Below are 18,594 nucleotides of genomic sequence, written 5' to 3'. Positions count from 1 at the left end.
AGGCTTCAGACATTAGCAAACTTTGCAGCTGACAAGGGCCACACTGTCACCAGAGGGCCTCAAAATGAGCATGAAAGTCAAAGAGATAAACAGAGTGGCTTTTGAACCATTGACTTGTGGTAAGAGGAGTCCTAAGCCGATCCTCAGTACTGGTATCAGAGCTGATGTAAGCTAACCGGATCAAATTCCGATCCTTTCTTCACTGTACTGGGAAGACAAGTGGAGTGGTTTACCTCAGAGTCTCATGCTAACACTAGCATGATTTCCAGAAATTGCCTATTGTAACGTTAAAACCCCAAGAAAGCTACACTAAAACTACACAAGGCTGTGGCTTTTTCCTGGACCCCGGTCCCTGTATATTTGAAACAGTATCTAGAAGAGATTTATTTTCCAGCACCAGTGCAGACACCAAAGTCTAATTTCATGTGGCAGACGCTGTGAGATAAAGCTTCCCTAAGCAGAAGCTGGAGTGAGTCATATCTATACTCAAACGATTGTTGTTGTTAGAACAACAATAACTGTTCTAGCAAAGGTGGAAGTGGCGTGTGTGTTACCCGTCACACCTCTGATTCCTGAACATGCTATCTAAAATCACACAATGGGGCGGCATCATGATGACTTTGCCCGGTTCAGCGTAAACAAGAAAAGGCAGAATAATGAGGGGTCTTCTCAACAACAATACAGCAGGATCTCTGTTTATAAAAGAGGCTGCTGAGTGTGACTTCAGTTCATGTCCCGTCTTCCACCAACAGTCAGCGGTGGTTACTTTGAAATGTGTGCCATGATAGTGTCCTGAGAGTCCATACCTGTAACATACAGTATGTAACATGTTTCCATCTATGACGTTGAATCAAATAGCTCATCTAACACAATATCCAACTGTAAATGTTCTTTTGACTTGATGTTGAACTTTGCCATCTCGGTCATGTCGCCACCTTTTAAACACCAGTTCAGTTTCCTATGCGTCATCAGAGGCACTGGACTGGAAACAGTGAACAGACATGACTGTGGAGGTCCAGCACAGATGGGGTTCAGTTTCTACTGTACCACTGAGGGTTAGGGGTGTATTCTGCTACGACAGCTGGTCTTGGAGCGGTGCCTTCACTTTAACAATGGTCAGGGCTGCAACAGAGGCGAAAAGGCCTCAACTGGAGGAGAGATTTATGGCTCGTCTGTGATGGTAAGTTGGCCTGATTTCAGCATCTTAACATCTCCAAAGAAAGACAGAGAGACATTCACAGAAGAAAAGGAATAAAGAAAATATATGGATGGAAGAATCTGGGGAATGGAAGATACTTTGAAAGATCCTTATTTAGATTTTTAGATGATATGGGTTTTTGTTTTTTTGCCTTCATTAGATACATTTGATTGATTATTTTAATATGTTTAAGTACTCATGTTCACCCGCCTGAAATGGGTTTTTTTTTTTTTAAAGTCCACGTTGTGGTTCGCTTCACCTGTGCATTGTGAACACAAAGCGCTCCAGGTTCACTTCGCCTTTTGCCATTGTATTTTAGTCAACAGTAAATGACAGCGCCCACCCTGAGCAGAGTGGGAGAGAAGCAAACAGATAAAGGATTGAAACGGGCGACACTAGGCAGAATGTAAATAGCCTACAATGCGGTTCAGCCAAGTCTTTGACCTAGTCTTTTTAGACATACAGCAGTGGGTTCTGTTTGACCCCATACAATGAGGATGTAAGGCCAATGTCAAACACAGGGGTCAGTAAATTGTGTTTTGGGTCTTTGAGACTTCATTCAGTTTTAACAACATGGCAACTCCAACGTTGTCCTCATCAATGTTCAAAACTGACACATTAATCAAAAAAAAGGCCAGTAGTTACAGCTTAGAAAACACTTCCCTTTTTAAAAAGTGGTGCTGGAATTTCTTCTGTGTGTAAAAGGCGAGAGCACAGTTTGTATAAGATAATGTGCTCAGTGCAGCATTGTTTACCATCTGCCCAGACTGCAGGCCATCTGAGCGAGGCCTCAGAGGAGACGTACATACATGCCTCAAGCTCCTCCGTGGTAAATAAATGAGATGTACAATTTGGTCCAACTGTCACAGCACACTTGGGGTTAAAGGAGGAGGTCTGCTCACTGTGGCGGGGCCCCATCGCCTCCATGCAACCCCCCCCCCCCGTCCCCAGAGGCCATGTTATCAAAACCCCACAGTGGGGGGGTGATCCAGCCACTCCTGTCACTGGCCAGTCAAGCAGGTGTATTCTTGCACTTGTCTCGCTCTGCCTTGATCTATATTCCCCCTGCCATGACCCCCCTCCCTATTCTTACTCACCCACCATTCCTGAATACACACAGAGGTCCTATTAATCCCATTATGCAAATGGAAGTTATAAATCGTGCAGGGTTTTTTCGCCCACCCCCCCCCTCCTCCTCTCTGTCTCCACTCATTCCTCCACGTTTCTCACCATGCCACCACCACACAGGGCTTCCCTGCCACTTAATTAAGTGAAAGCAGCAGGGTCTGCTACAGCAGGCACAGGAGGAATCCATGCCAAATGCTTTTTAGGGGGGCGTGGGGTAGGGGCGTTTCAGCTGGCAGTGACAGATTGGCATCCAGCATGGTGATGACCTGGACAAGGACAATTGGCAGAGAGGCTGTGAGTTCAAACATCCCCCAAAAAGCAAGGGTAGATGGATGGATGGATGGATGGATGGATGGACGGATGGATGGATGGGAGTACTGGTGAGCCATCAGTTGGAGAGTGCCAACATATGTACACTGGTCACACCTACAGTGTAGAGTATAAAAGAGGGCCTTTTCACTGATTCACAATTTCTCATCAGCACACAGCACTGTGTGCACAGAGGAGGAATTCATTCATTTCCTTATGCAAATTATTTTCTGTCCTTGTCAGATTCTCTTAACTTCCATTTATACAATGCTGAACCTGGCCAAGAGGTGATTTTCAATCCCATGCAAAGGCCATTTGTTCTAATTAAAAGCGCTCATGCTCAGGGTGGTATCACTCACCAGGCAAATACATATATTACACATAAACAAATACCACAGTAGACTTAATCCAGTGTCTGAGGGGAAATATGCCCCTCAGGCATCTTGCAATTTTTCCCCAAAATATCTTCAGAAGCTGATTTAACTGTTTGACCTGAAACCATCTCAAATTAAACTGTTTTTAGAGGATAACGCAGGGCACTGCAAACTTCTCCAGCAGCTTACATCCTGAAGTACTCTAAAACATAAATGTGCAGTTTACCCCACCTGCTACGTCAGAACGTTCACTACAGGCTCTTCCACAAACTGACATCTGGAATAACAAGGCTCCTGTGATTGCGGTTTGCAGAGCAGTGTTTCCCTCCCTGTTGTGCTCAGACTGAGGTGGGTCACTGCATGTGTCTCTGTGGGTGCAGTCAGTGCTGTGTTGGCAGGCCTGACAGAAAAACGGACCTTATCTGATTCAACTGTAGATATGGTATGATACTACACATGTGCTGAACAAACTGTACTATAGTACAGATACACAACTGGCATTGTTACAATGATTTGAGTTAGACAGAGTGAACTTACCAGACCTCTGTAACCCACTCCTCATCATGCTAGCTTATGACTAACAGCTTGAGGCTACATTAACTGCTACTAGCATAGCACACCACCCAAATCGACAGGTGAACCGATGGCAGTCAAGTTGCATTGCGGGCAATGTAGGCGATAGGTTTTGACAAGGGGGACAAACGTGTGGAACATCATAGATGATGTCTCTGGTTCTGCTGCATCGATTTTCATCCATTTTTGAAAAAAACGAAACAAACTGTTGCATCACGAGTCTCATTGAATTTTATATGAATGCAATGGTAAAGGTTTTAAAGAAGTATTAGTATTAGGAAGCAGTAAAAGGTAAAATGATGCATGTAAAATTATTATGTATAATGATACCTTTCATAATGTAATATTATTATTCATATGATACTATTGAAATATTATCGCTAAAGCATTAACAAGTAAGTATTTCAGTATTGTAGCTGTCTACTGGCTAATTTATTTTAAAACATTACAGTATAGATTCCAAACTGTTCACAACATATAGCTTTTATTAGAGAAATGCCTTTATTTCTAACTCCACCTGCTTCCCAGCAGAGGTGTGGTAAGTCACACATGTGCAACAAGAAGGTCTCACATCTTAACCTTCAAGTCACAAGCAAGTTCCATGTTACTGTGATGAAAATCTGACAAGTCAAGTCGAATCTCTGCTGCAAGACAAGTCATTGCTCAGATCAAGCCACAAGTCAAATTCTGATGGTCAGCTCCAGTTTCCACATTTAACTACAAACGTAAATATTCTATTTTTTTTAAGTCAAGTCCTTTTAAGTCATCTGTCTCAAGTCTAAGTCAAGTCTTAAGACATGAATACCAAGTCAAAGTGAAGTCTAGTCTTTTATCAGTGTCATCCAAGCAAGTGTCAAGTCCTCAATCTTGTGCCTTAAGTCTGACTTGAGTCAAGTCATGTGCCTCTGCTTCCCAGTTGATCCTAAAAACCTAAAAACATCCTCATGAACACCCGCTGTCTTGATAAATTCACAGTAATGTAATTTTCCACAGCAGTCAGACCATACTCCAATAATTCATTGTTCATTCCTTAATTTCACCATGTGATACACACCCCTAAAACAGCTGTCAATCATTCACACACACCACAAAACATGCTTCATGCCGATTTTACGCATCAATGTGTGTTTACTGGTGTCTTACTCAGCCTGTGAAAACAGCTGTATTTTGCCTTGTGTGTCTCAGGAAGAGCTTTGTCTGACAAATGAAGCACATGGGCATTTGGGAGAGGTGTAACAAAGAGACACCACAGAGTTATGTTACAGGAAGTGCAGGAAATATTGACGAAGATGCCATTACTTTGTGAATAAAGTTGAACACAGAGGGAGACTGTCTGGAGCCAAAATCTGCTTGTCAGATTAATCTTCAAGCTTTTGATCAATAGTTGCAACCACTGACATTACTCATCCCAAACTGACAGGAATCGGAACTGTTATCTTCAAATCACTGAAGGATGAACAGAGTCGCTTCATGAAAGACCTGGCCTTGTCTCAGGAACTTCTACTCTATAGGTGAATGAATATGTGAATAAAAACATGTGGATGTGGTGGGCGAGAACAGCTGAAATCAAGCAGCCGTGTGCAGCAGTTGTGTGGGGTGGGGGTGTGGGGTGGGGGGGGTGCATTTTTGTCTGCAGCAAGCGTGGATTACAGTGCACACACACCCAAGAGTTCGCACACTGACAGACTGCTTGGCATACACTCTCTCTCACAACACAGACACACACTTTCCTGTGACCACCCACCCTCTGCACTGGCTCGCGTGGTTGTGAAAGCCTCAGACGTCGGCTCTTATACACAGTCATTAGTGTTGTGAATGCAGCAGAGGTCAATGAGTGGATGGACAGTTGACACATCAGTCAATAGAGTCTTAAATGAAAATTCTGGCTCGTTATTCTCATTGTTTTGGCCGCCGTTTGATGATTAGGGTGAAGGTTCTCCTGAAAGAAGGAGAACATCAATTGCAGGAATGTGATGCGAAGCAAACACACGCAAAAGTTGGATGCCTTTCAAACCCATTCACCACCGTGACGTCCACACCCTTTACTGCTCACTTCACCAACACAGAAGACACACGAGTGTCGGTGTTCAACAGCGCTTCATCAAATCTGAATACAGTATCAAATCCATTTATCATATCTGAATCCTTTCAAATTCCTTATTAAATCTCATTATGGTTTGGATTTCATCATTCGCAGGGAGCTGACATTCTAAATAACTACAGGAGGAGATTAAATGTTCGAAAATCTACGTGTTTGTCGGAGCTTCACAAATCAAACACCATGCTACTTCCTGCTTCAGCACTGAATGTTTTTACTGGACACAAACCCTGAGGTGTGGAAACCCCTGAGGATTGATCCAACATGAGATCTTTGTGAAGATTCTCAGTCAGGAGCCCACACACCACCTATTTCCAGTACAACATAGGGTTTACAGCATGGCTGTGCTATGGGCTCACCAGTATCTCCCACTGGCAACTACACGGAAGAAGTAAAAGCAGGGTCCTAAAGTCTTTCAGAGGAACAGCACCGAGACACTGTTTTAGATATGTGGACGACACATGGGTTAAAATTTTTTGGACTGTGCATTCTGCCTGAATTATCTAAACAGCGTTTGTATAGGGACGATTCTTTCCAAAGCTTTTTGATCCACATAATTGGTCGGCCACTGTAACCATGATCACTATAAGCGGTTCCATTGTATATGAGAATTTACATTATTCAACTTTTTCTACACACAAAACCATACCAACATCTATCACCTAATGTATCAGGGGCAGAAAATGAAGCAGCACATTCCCTTATGTTGACTAATGCAATGGTAACTGTCTCCCTCTGCTAATGAAGTGTTAGTGACTGGAAGTGAGAGAGCAGGCTGGTGGTGATCAGGGGAGAAGACCCATTGATTAACAATCAACAACTGTAAAGGAATCCATTGGAACGTCAGCGTGTTGGATGCCTAATCAATATGACACGATTTTCATTTGTGTCCCTAAGCCACTGTTATCAATGGATCTGTGCCACAGCAGTGTGTTGGCTCCTAGGCAACCATACGGTAGACATTACCCTCCTCCCAATGTCTATGACAAATTACCATTTATTTGACATTTAGTCATCCAAGATCATTGATCAGTGCTGAGAGGATTGTGGATCCATGAAGACGTTATCATGGGTGAACAGCAGTGAATGTCTTCAGCCAGACTCATCGATCAAGAAAACAAACCAGTGAAGTGTTTAAAGTGAAAAAGATTATTGAGTCGTCCAAAGACGTAGAGAAAACTGACCATTTAAAGAAGAATCAATTTAAGGCAGAGCGAAAAAACCGTGACAATCTATGAAACGTTAAAGTGTCACTGGTGATTCACAAAAATATAGTTTATTCTGTTACAAGCTGAAAATCTTTGTGTCTAAAAAGACACAAAGCTAAATGTTGATCCCCTTGCGATGAAAATCAATCATTTGGTGGTGGGTTTTTTTTCACTTTTTATGTGGGAAAACCATGTTAAACCAAATATGAATCATATAAATGTATTTTTTTACATAGTTTAAAACATGTCTGGAGAGGAACTTTAAGGTTTGTGGCATGGATGATACAGTCATTTGGTCCACCATTTTTAGTTCAAACTGATTGTCATGAAACTTTGTACAAGCGATCGTGTTCCTCAGAAGATGAATTCTACTGTTTTTGTGATCCCCCTGACTTTTCCTCTAGCACTACCAGCAGCAGACTTTTGATGTAGCATTACCAGTAAGTTCCCCTTCTTCATCAGTTTTTTATTTTTGACAATTGTTGGATGGATTGCCATGAAAATTTGATGTACTTTAGTAATTTTGGTTATCCTCCGACTTTTCCTCTAGCACCATCATCAAACAATAATGCAATAATCCAGCCTAGAAGTTAAAAAAGCATGGACTAGTTTTTCTGCATATTTTAGAAACAGCATGTGCCTGAGTTTTGCAATGTTACATAGGTGAGAAAAAGGCAGTTCTTGTAGTTTGTTTTATGTGGGAGACATATCCAATCATAACTCTGAGATTCCTGGAGGCCAGGGCAGCGCCATGTAGAGTAAATATATCATTAAATAAAGTGTTTGAGGGATTGGGTGCCAAGTACAATAATCGCAGGTCATCCAGGTCTTTATTAAAGAATGCTTGAACTTAACTGATCTGGCTTCATTGATAGATATATACTAGATATTGGGTATCATCTGCATGAAACAATGAACAATGAAAGTTTATGGAGTTGTTATTTCAACACACCAATATAGAATAACCGGTGCAGTTGCATTAATCTCATCCACACCTGACGCCACTTTTTGTGGCTATTTTTCTGGTCCTCTTTTCATGGAATGTTGCTAGGTAGTGAGCTAGCTAGCTATGTAGGAAGATGATGTTCACATTCTTAATCTACCACACAAAGGTCTGGTTTGTCAATTGTCTCTTAAACTGGGGTCTGTAGCAATCAATGAGCACAACATCTGATTTGGCAGAACCAGGCTCACCTGGAAGTGGAGGAAAATCACGGCTCATCAATGTGATGTATCATTTATTTATTGTAAAAACAGTTAGCATAAACTGCAGCTGATCATGTTACTGCTAATCTAAAACTCCTATCGTCAACAGCACACTTATGAAACCAAACAACGAAATTCATGGAAGTATCAAGGAAACAGCATTCGACAAAATGGAACCGCCCACAGGCAGCTGACTGTAGGAGGCATTGGCAGCACCTGGTGGCCTCGCTTCGTTCAGTCTGACTGTACAGTCAGGACTGTGTAGGCGTGTACAGACGGTGCTGGACTGGCATCTCTCTCACTGGCCTGTTAGTTTTGGTGCACCTGTTAGAGTGAAACTGATTACACCTTTCTGATTTTTAACGGGCACAGATCAAAACCCATTGGAAACAGTGGTTGTTTGTTCTGTATGGGAGGAGCATGTACAGCAAAGGTAGATGCATTCAAATTCAAAAGTTAATGCAGTGTCTTTGCTAACACTCGAAAGCTATTCAGCATGCAGGTTGGCGACATCCAAATTGGCTAAGGTAACAGCTGCAGTTGTTCTATCTTGGAGACTATGGAAACTTAAAGTATTTTGGGAACTTTAGATTCATGCCAAAATAAAATGAGTGAACGTCCATGAAAACTACCTTTTTTGTTTTTCCACTCAGAATATTTTTGAGAACAAAGACTTGTAATGCCCCGTCAACATGGTTCAACATGCCTTGAACACTAACACATGGAGCTTGTAATATTCTGATTATAAACGGATTAAAAGCCTGAACAGAATAAGAGTGTTCAGAGTAAAATAGGACCAAACCAACTGTAACTGCAGCCAAACCTACTGAGCTCATCACCTCTCATTAAACTCTGAAGAGACTAAAGAGCTTCTGTCTAAACCATTGGCTGCTCTTCATGATTATGAGGCTAAAAAACCTGTGAGCTGTGAAATAAGGTCCTATCACATAATTCACCCAATTCTTCATATAAATACACGTCTCGTGAATATGAATAATGAATATCACACCATTGGCACTTCACTTTCAGGTTTCCCTGTAGGTGGTTATGTTTGCCTTGTTTTCCTTTTCTTGTTTAACTGATACTATGTGATTTTAAATTCTTGTTGTTTTCATTATTGCTGTTCTTGTGTGGACCCCAGGGCGACTAGTGACCACTGCACTGAAGCTAATAGGGATCAAAATAAAGAATAAAGAATAAAAGTTTCTTCAGGCATCTAACTAACCCTTGGTCAGTGCTGTGCATGAACGCGCTCATTTTTTGGCGAATAGTGAACGGGCCAGAAGGTGGTGGTAATGCACCAAAAAGTTCCAATCCCCAAAGAACATGAGAAGAAGAAGAACTGTGTTTTATGGTGGCACCTGAGGATTTTCAGCATCGGGCATGTGTCAGCTACATCAGCAACAAATTTGAAATGACATGATGAGTTGCAACATCTGATCAGTCTTTTGAAATATCTGCAAATTAACGATGATCACAAGAAATTATTATGAAAGGTTCAGATCATGAGGAAACCACTGCATTGCTCCTCCACCTCAGTCAAACTCACAGCATAAACACACTGGTTATCCTTGGCTTTTACAAATAATCTCTGTCTGTGACTCTGTAGTAGTAAACAGTAATTAATGAGATTGTCAAATGGCAGTGGGCTGAGGAAGGATGGGTAGGAGGAGTACTGAAAAAGATTTTTTTTAACTTTGAGCCAGCTCTTGTAAAGTGTGAACTTATGCAACATTGCCCTTAGTAATGTGACAACATAAGATTTCCACATTGCCAGAGACATCAAAAGTACTCTATGTGTCTTAATCATAGTTAAATTGTGCAGGGCTAAAACATTATGGATTTAAACCAACAAAAAACAAAACTACCTGCTGTCGTTGGTAAACTGAAAGTAGAACTTAATTTCTCAAAACTACCACAGATAATTGATTCTCTTTTTAGGAATTAACTTGAATAATATTTCAAAGTATTTGAAACACATGAAGCACCAATTTCATATGTCGATAAAAGCGTTAAACCATCTGCAAAGAGCAATGACGCTAACTGTGCAGAACAGCTGTGTGGTTGAACTGTTGTAGCCGAGTGTCTGGAGGCTGCAGTGATCGTGATGAGAGCAGTGCTGTGACTCTCTCTGACCATCCATCCTCTCTAAGTGCTGTTAGTCAGTGGGAGATGACACCGCAGCAGACAAACTGGTCAGGGAAGAGGCAGCCTGCTGGGCCGTGAGTCACGTCAATCTGGACTGCAGCGAGACTCCATCACTCTGCGGCAAAGCAGAATGAGCATCCAGACAGCAGGATGATAAAATAGCCCATCACGCAGAGAGAGACACAGCCGGTACGCCAGGCATGTCTGACTGAATCACACGTCGTCACCGCGCACGCAGACGCACACTCCTAACGAGCTTGGAGCAGTAATGATTGGACTGGAGCTGGTGATGGATGTTACTTTCTTCTCAAAGAGATTCGACAAAATGACAACAGCGTTCCACCCGAAGTGTTCCTGACAGAAACAAGTCTACAAACTGTGATCTGTACATCACCATCCCATTGTTTATTAACAAGTCAATAACCCCGTGTTGACACACATTTGATCCAAAAACACTGAAGTGTGGAAAGAGCTGATGGGAAGATACCCCAGAGAAGAGTGAGGAGAGTATACCCTGTCACCACCTGGATGTGTGGCATTTTGAATGGACAGAGAGGGAATGCCGATGAGAGACCGGTAGTGACAGAGTGGAAAGGGTTTTGAAGGAACATCTACTGGCGTGACATGACAGCAGCTTATATAGAAAATTCTCTGTATACTAAGTACATATGAAATAAGCACATCACCTTAAAAGATTGTGATACATGTCGTCACCATGGCGCATCATTGTCTAACTTTATTTTTCTATGTTGAACTTTTCTTTGACGTTGTAATATTTAATGTGAACTTTTGCACACATTGCTCAAGTCAACATTCAATCCCACACATACACACAGCGCCCTGCTGCTGAAAATGGTCACTAGAGCACAAATGTGGATAAATCCGCCGCTGAAAATAGGCCACAATAAAGGCACTCTGACTAGGCAGAGTAAGTTATTTTACATCATTGCTCTGGTTACATGCCGCTACAGTTATAGTAAATTATTGAGCCTTTTCTACTTTATCTATTTGTGAGCCATTTAGCATTTAGGGGTCTTTCAATCAAAACAACAACAAAAGATGGCATTTGGTGACGTTGTGAAGTAGCATGGGATCATAGGATTATTGTCTCCACCACCATTGCTGTCGAGTGTCAGTTGTTCAGGGAGGTTTTTACCTGGAGCTGAATTATCCACAGAGGTCTCCTCCTCTCCATAACAAACTGACCAGGGGATTAAAACCGGTAGAAACATGCAAAAAGCAGTTTCATGTTAAAAAACAGCGATTCTCTGACGCAGTTGAGCAGCCACGTCTCGGAGCGGCTGGGAGCTGAGCTGTCTAACATTTGCTTGGCTTTTAAGATCCAGACGTCTGATAACTTCATCTGGTTAAAATACATAGTTGAAAAAACCCAAGGTGTCTCAACCAAGAAGTCTTAGAAAAGTGGCTTAAAACTGGATAAAAAGTCAATTTTTATGCTTCTGGCAAACAACAGCAATGCTGAAACATGTGCATAGGGAATTTGACGTCCCTGACCAAATGAAATGGACCATTACCATGATTAAATTCACATAATTGTCCAGGTTTGAAAAGTGCTACAAACATCTGGGATAATCTAGGTCTAGTTGTTTTTAGACATTTTAATGTGGAAAAGTTACAGATTATAACTTTAACTTTCCAAAATTAAATTAAAATATAAATCACCTGAAAACAATACATACAGTACTGATGTAATTATTGATTTAAACAGTATTTTGAAGGCCACCCTTTATACCTATATACAGCAAAACATTATTATTTGTATTGTTGCTGTGGTTACATGCAGTCTAATATATGCTGATTAATGTCTTAACTGGAATATGCATGAGGTATCCTGGTATGCAATTTTATATGACACCTGCCAGCCAATTAGAAAGAAGTATTCTCCACTCTGACTTTGTACTGCTGGGAGATTTATTATGCTGCTGCAAAGCCAAAATAAATCTGAGTCGACTCTGACACAGAAACAGAGTCAGTGTGGTAGACAGCCGTGCTGACCGAACCCCAGCACACAGACAATGAAAGGGCAGGTGGTGATTGGCCCGTCCCAGGTTCTCAACATAATAATGAGGCATTGTGAACGTCGTTGGCATGGCTGCCGCTGCTTTCCTCTGCCTTCTGTCTTCCTCTGAGGGCAGCGCGATGATGAGTTATTTTTCTGCAGCTTGGCACAGCATGACACATTCAGCTCCCCAGATGGTCCTCACCGTGATTCAGTTAGCCGCCTTGTCTGTTGCTGGGCAGCATGTGCGGGCCAATGAAACATCACACACACTTCGGAGCTTAGCTTCACGTGGCGAAAACCAGCAGCCACCAACACAGGACATGATTTTTTTTTTTTCTCCCCAAGGATTCTCATGAATTAGTTTTCAGGCCTGTAACGTCTGCCATTCAAAGCAGTGGCGCCGGGGAGTTCAGGGTAGGGGCATTGGACTAATGATCAATGGAAATTTTGCCTCCTATTCCTGTCATTACAGCTTTAAATTTAATAGATTATTAATGTCTGTGAACAGAGTTTCTGGGGCCAAAAATGAAGTTTAAATTCTACAAAAGTCAACAGACCACTGGGCTCAACATGACTGAATGAAAAATACACACAAATGAGAAGTGGCAGTGTATCCTGCATAAGGTTTGCCTGAGTGTTCAAACGTTGGATTTGAGCCTCAGACAACTTAGACAGTGTTTCCGCAGTAAAATAACGGTCACACATAAAGATGCCATTACCAAACCAGTGGGAGATAGTTTATATAAATCTATGTCAAACAAGTGTGACATGATGAAAACATGACCTACACAAAGGGGTAATACATCATGTCACAGATCAAATATTTAGGGGGAGCTGCAGTCATACCCAGGTTGACAGATATCGAGTCTGAACTAGAATTGATGGTCAAACAGAAGGACAAAATTGCATCCAAATTATAGAAAATGACGAATAAAACATCGGGAGAAAATATGAATGCAGTTCAAAGAAATTGGGAAACCTACTTAGGGATGTCCTAAGATAAACTGAAGAAGGGGGTCATGTCCGGAAAACACTTCTAAATTGGTGAAGAATAAAATGATCAATCATAATTTTGCACAGAGAATATATTTCACTCCTGTTCGATGACATAAGATGGGTGTGTCCGATTCTGATCTTCGTTGGCACTGCAAACAAGATAACCCTTTTCATCATATGGTATGGGCTTGCACTAAAGTTCAAAACTTCTAGGAAAATGTTACACAATCCTTGGGAAACATAAGTGGCTATACTGTCCATTGTGATCCAGCAATGAGCCTTTTGAGCTACACTGTCAAAGGAACCTGGTTCAAACTCAACAAACACAATTTAACAACCGGATGCATGGCAGCTAAAAGACAATCACTGCAACACATCGGAAGGATGCAGATCAGCTGAAAGAAGGACTGTGACTTCAGACATGCGTTGAGACGATCTCCACGGAAGGAGCTGCATCTAATCTTTCTGAAGTTTAGAATGAGGAACAACAATTGTGGACGGTCATATTGGACATTGTTAGTAAAATACCTTCAGTATCGTCCCCTGAATCTTGAGTCATACTCCTAAAATAACATAAACAACACATTCTTCTTTTTGTATCTTTATGTATTACTGTATTGTATAGAGAGCTTGAACTATACTTTACGTTTAGCTTATTGTCTAGACCCTCATCTCACTACGAAACATACAATCCCTCTAGTTTTTTTTTTTCACCATGTGTAAGTATTTCCATTGTATATTCCATTGTATGTAGCTAAAATGTTTTGCCTCATTTTTTCTATCTGTTAGAAAAACAGATAAAAGTTCAAGTAAAAAAAAAAGAAAATCATAGATGGCCCAGATTTCTTCCTCATTCACTACGTGGAGTGCTGAGGAGCCCTCAGTGCTGCCAGTGGTGGCTGGAATCAATGTCATGCTTCCATTTCAGTCACTGGGAGTTAGTTTGGTAATATACTGTATAAAGGCTGAGTAGGTAGGAGGCTCAGGCCAGTCAGACGGCTCTTGGCACTGTCATACACTTCCATGGCTTCGAGTAACACGACTATGGTTACGACCGCCAATTATTCTTTGCATCTCCCCATGGTGGAGGTTGGCGGCATGGTGGAGGCATGCGTCACTGCCTGCCTGGTAGATATCTCAGAGTGGAAGTTATGGCACCACATACTGCTGAACCTGGACACTTTCCTTCATGTGGCAGGGATGCACTACCAGTTATTGATGATATCTAGCTCTTGTTCTTCCATCTGTCAGACGAATGTGAAGTAATTTCATGCTAGGTAAACCATATAAGGATTGTTGAGTCATTGTCTGCCATCACTGTAGGAGGAGCTTGTTGTCTGAAAGGAGTTATTAATGCCTACCTCACACCCAGTGACTTTTCAAGCGATTTCACTGTCACGGACAGAGAGTTTTTCTAGAGACGTGGTGCACTCTCGTCATCTGGTTCTCTTGACAACAAGCCAATGGGCTTTTGGATTATTGCAGAAAATAAACTGCGACAGTTTGTGATACTAATGATTCATGTTTTGTTAAGCAGGATCATCTTCACTAATGAACACCACTTTATAATTTTTGAAGCCTAAAAACAAACGAGAGGGTGACAGACTTTAGTCTTTTAAAAGTCCTCTAGTGTGTGGCTGGCATTAAGACAGCAGCCCCACCGACAGAAACTTAAATTCATTAAAAGAAAAACACATCATGAACCTGTTTTAACTGTAGTGATGTCAGATGGGAGGAGCAGTGAAGAAACATCACCAAAGAGAGAGGTTAAATAAAGGCCAAAATAATAACACCAGCTTCATGGTATCCTGTTCAGGGGCAAACAAAAGACTGCAGGATGTGAGCAAACTGGACTACACCACTGGATAATAACCCTCTCCGACTGAGCTGATGGAGTCTCTAAACATCTCTAACAGATCACCTCAGGCCTTCGCAGGCTGCCGCTCCTGCATGTTTTTGTGATTAGCACATGTGCCGTCACCATGGAGAAGCTGTAAACTGTAGCTGGCCTGGATAATATTCCACCTGGTCGTGTTAACCTGACTCCATACGCCACACATTACTCTTCCTGGAATAGTTTCAATTAGAGCTCCAGACTTGTGACTCAGTACATTAGTCACACTGTGTACAGTGCTACCTCTCTGCACATGAAAATAAGACCAAAAATGACAGCACCTGTTTATTCAGCTAAAGAAAAAAGCTGCGTGCTGTATAAATGAATAATGAATACATGAGGGAACACGGCCCTGGATTGCTCGTGACTTTACGGCCTTGTTTTAATCAAAACCAATACCAAATGTTCCCAAGTAATCCTACACGCCAGACTGCTCTTACTTCTCACAACAAGAACATTTCCTTCTCTGAGAAGCTGAGTAAGAACGCTGGAGTTCTTCACCTCTTCTGCCAGGGTTCAAAGGTCATTTAATCATCTTTTAGATTGTCCTAACCCTTACACTTAAACCTGCAGTGTGGAACTTTTCTCTCGCCCCTCTCCCCCGCCAATCCCGGCTGACAGTGAGCGAAGGTTGGGTACACCCTGGACAGGTCGCCAATCTATCACAATTCACTATTAGCCTGACAAGTGCGCTATGGCTGAAACATACCAGCGGGTGATGGGAGACTTTTTACTTTAACAAGCATAACTGTTGTCATTAGCTGCATTTCCATTAACCTGCTTAATGCGCAATTTGAAATTGCAAACTTAAAACAAGTAATGGAAACATTTTGAAAAAACTCATTACCCAAATTGCGTTGGTTAATTTTACTATTTACTTCCTAACTGTGTGTTGTTTCAGTTGTAATTAAGCAATTTCCCTGCAGGGATCAATAACCTAAGTTGCCTAAATTTGGATTTTCTGGACAATGGGTGAAGAGTAATCTGTCCTATTAGTAGGTTCTCAACAGTTCATTAGTATCTGAAGGTGAGAGAGCATGAGAGTGGTGGATGGATCATTATTACCGAGTGTCTTCAGCAGGTTTAGGTACTGAACTGCTCTGTCTTTTTCAGCTTTGTCTACAGCAGTCTTCCTCGAGAATGAGCTCCTCAGTCTTTAAGGGAGAGATGGCTTTCTTCGCCTCCTCCCAGAAGATTTCTGATTCATTGTTTTCAGTGATCAGTCCTACCACTGTGTCGTCACAACTTAGCACACATCGCCCACACATCTGAGGTGTGCATGGCCATTCATTCATAAGAAAAGAGGCAGTGGATCAGCAGAGGACTGGGCACGCTGCCCTGTGGGGGCCTGTGTTCTCGATGTGAGTGGAACAAGTGTGACTTCCAGTTCTCGCTGCCCGGTGCCTGTCCATCACAAGGCTTATGATCCGATTGCAGGTGCTCATTGCCAGAGAGCTCATAAGGAATAGTATTAGGTATTGAGAGAAAGTCAACAAACAACATTCCTTGGATAGATTGAGCTTTTTTTTCCCCCCCTGCATCCTCTGAGGCACAGGCAGTTTGATATGGGTCGCACCACTTCAGACTGACAGGTGTGAGAGCTACAATACGAGGCAGTTAGAGGGATAATGGTGGTGATCTTCAGACAGGTGGGGATTACAGCCTGAGCCAGGGCGAGCTGAACATGTCAGAGCAGACATCTGCCAGTTGACTGGAACAAGCTCGGAGAACCAGGCCGGGGTTGGCATCTGGGCCGACAGCCTTTTGCACATTCACTTGCAATAGAGACTTTGTTGGGCCAGCTGTCAGCATCTCTGTCAGGTAGTGAGGGACTCCCTCCTATCTGCCAAAACAAGGGTAAAACCTATTTTACTCATCAAGAAGGGCTTTGTCAGTCACTGGCCTGGTCTTGTGAGGCTGAAGACTTCTATTTCACTTGTAATGAAAATGCGGTATCGAGCAAGGTGTGGACCTTCCCATCTCTCCAGTTTTGGGCACGATTTCTATCAGTTCTTGTATAATTACATTTTAGTTAGAAATTAACCAGATTATCTACACCACTTCTGTTCCAACTGAAAATGAAATGTCCAAGACTCAAAATGACAGTAATAATCCCTCATTGCTGAGAAAAACTGCTACACACACAGCTATGGTAAAATGGTCTGTACGTTCTCTTTCAAATTTCTTTTTTGTTGGGCTATGTTGGGGTGTTTGCTTGGTGTGGTTGCTAAGCCACTGATAGTGTGGTAGCCAATCCCGTCAGGAGGAGACAGGGTCTGATGACTGACTAACTGCACAGCAAATGAAGCAAAGGGGATGTGGAGGGGGAGTAGTTGACCCTCCCCTCACAGCTGTGACACCATTCCCGCCTTGTAGCCCCTGCCTCCAGCCCTCCTCCTCCCTGCACGACATGCCCAGCTCATGCCCACCCTCCCCTTGGCTCTGTGAGCGGCTGTCTAGGACAGATTACGCTGGCAGGCGCCCAGGCCGATGCCAGGCCCTTGTCAACAGAGCGGCCTTTGTGCTGAGATGACAAACCACAAAGTCAAGCCAACATCTGCAGGATAAAGAGGCGGAGGGGTGGGAAGGTCAGCTGAGGGGAGGAAAGGCCAGAGTGGAACAGAAGGGCAGGAGACAAGAGGGGGAAAACTCTGTGGAAGTCATCCTGCAGGGGCTTTGATGAACTGCCCCTGAACTGGACATATTGACCTTGTGGATAACAACAGTTCAACTTTTTAAAATAAAAAAGAGCAAAAGTGATAACTCGATTTACTTGATGTCTTTGATTTTGCACAGTAAGAGGTCACCACAGCAACTTCACCACCGTCTGACATCATTTCCACTGATTATCCTGCTTGCTCCATAATTTACTTACTCGAACTTGCAATGTTATTCATACAGTGACACCTCTGTGATCAGGCTCTCTTTGTAACCAAATGTAAGTCCTGTTAAAGGCAAGATCTTGATGTCACTGATTCAAACTCATCATACTAATCATCTTCTAAGTTGCACTTATCAATATTTTTTAGACCAGAAATGGATCAAATATGTAAAATATGAAGAGAGTTTACTGTGGTGGCCAACCCACAGAAAACTATCTCCCACCCTGCAGTTCGCCTCAGCTCTACTGAACCTCTGTTAGATTGATGTTTTGGTTTTCCTGTGTCCTATGCCTCCACGCCAGCAAGAGCCAGAGGCAGTATGTTTTCGGGTTGTCCGAACATCCGTTCAACATTCGCTTGGACTCAAGGATGAACTGATTAGATATTAGTGATCAAAGGTCAAAGGTCACTGTGAATTCACAAAACACATTGTGGGCGATAAGTCACAAATTCATTCGATAATTATGACACAATTCAACACAAAAATATCTAATAGGATAAAATGATGAAGTGCTGACATTTTATATCCAAGTGGTCAAAGATCAACTTCATCATGA

This window comes from Seriola dumerili, unplaced genomic scaffold (assembly GCF_002260705.1).
Source record: "Seriola dumerili isolate Sdu_G_001 unplaced genomic scaffold, Sdu_1.0 BDQW01000425.1, whole genome shotgun sequence".
Lineage (NCBI taxonomy): Eukaryota > Metazoa > Chordata > Actinopteri > Carangiformes > Carangidae > Seriola > Seriola dumerili.
This window is presented reverse-complemented; position numbering follows the sequence as displayed.